Genomic DNA, 1,214 nt, shown 5'->3' on the forward strand with positions numbered 1-1,214 from the left:
TTCCAAATGATTTTATTAGGCTTAAGCAATGTAATATTAAATAACTAGGTTAAGTCTACATATATTGTAATGAACTAGGCTCAAGAGAGCTGTAATAAATAAATAATAATAATGATAATAATCACGATGACAATGCAATTTAAAATATAAATGAATTCCCCATATGGTCCAGGGGTCTTGATTCAAAGGCGGTCAAAAAATAGTAATATTTATGGCTAACAGAGCGTAATTTGCAAAAGAACGTAAAACCACTATAAAATTGTTAAACCTGTCGGCGCGCCGCGGCGGTAGTGTAGCAAAGCTATTTGTGGCAAATTCTAGATATCAACCTAGTCTAGATATGAACCTCGTTGTAGGAAGTAGAGGACTCCAGATGTCGCCCCGCCAGAAGTTAAATATTACGCCTAAATATATGCCATTTACATATGCTACAGCGGAAATGGACGACACGCCATTACTTTAAATGAAATTAACTGCTGCTATATGTACATATGTACGTTTATACAAAACGTAAACAAACATTTTGCTTGCATAGTCTTCTGTTCTCTTTCATTGCAAGTTGAATTATTTTAATATCTATTGCAAAATTTTGTACATAAAATAAAATAACACTTTTTAATATACAACGCTTATATAAATGGACTAAAAATTAGAAAATAAAATAATGTAAAGAAAATGTGTTTTAAAAACAAGCTTTTATTTAACATGTACAATCACAGGAATAAAATAAAGTAGTGTAACAAAAGATTTTTTAGCAAGAATATTTTGTCAGAACTGCACTAAAATGAATAAAATAAAATAAGTTAAGGTTTCGTTAAAGTTACTAAAAGCCATTTAGGGAAATGAGTTATTCAAACTCTAATGAAAATTACTAACAATTTGTACTAATTTACTTCGTTTTTAAAAAAGCTTGTCGGCGAATTCAGCGTACATGCATAATTGGTTAGGTATGTATATGTATGTATGCAGATAAGTAAATGCCGGTTTGCTATTCGCGCGACAAGCTTTTTTAAAAACGAAGTAAATTAGTACAAATTGTTAGTAATTTTCATTCGAGTTTTTTACTGTACGTTGTAGCTTTATATAGATTTATATTGAAGTCTCCAATAAATACAGTATTATCATCTAGGCAAGTATTGTTAAAATTTCACTGAGGTAGCTGATAAAGCTGATGAATTTGGCTATTTGGTATTTCGGGGTAACATTTCCAATTT

The sequence above is a fragment of the Rhagoletis zephyria genome, unplaced genomic scaffold (assembly GCF_001687245.7).
Source record: "Rhagoletis zephyria isolate East Lansing unplaced genomic scaffold, Rhagoletis_zephyria_1.1 Rzeph_scaffold_02198, whole genome shotgun sequence".
Taxonomy (NCBI): Eukaryota; Metazoa; Arthropoda; class Insecta; order Diptera; family Tephritidae; genus Rhagoletis; species Rhagoletis zephyria.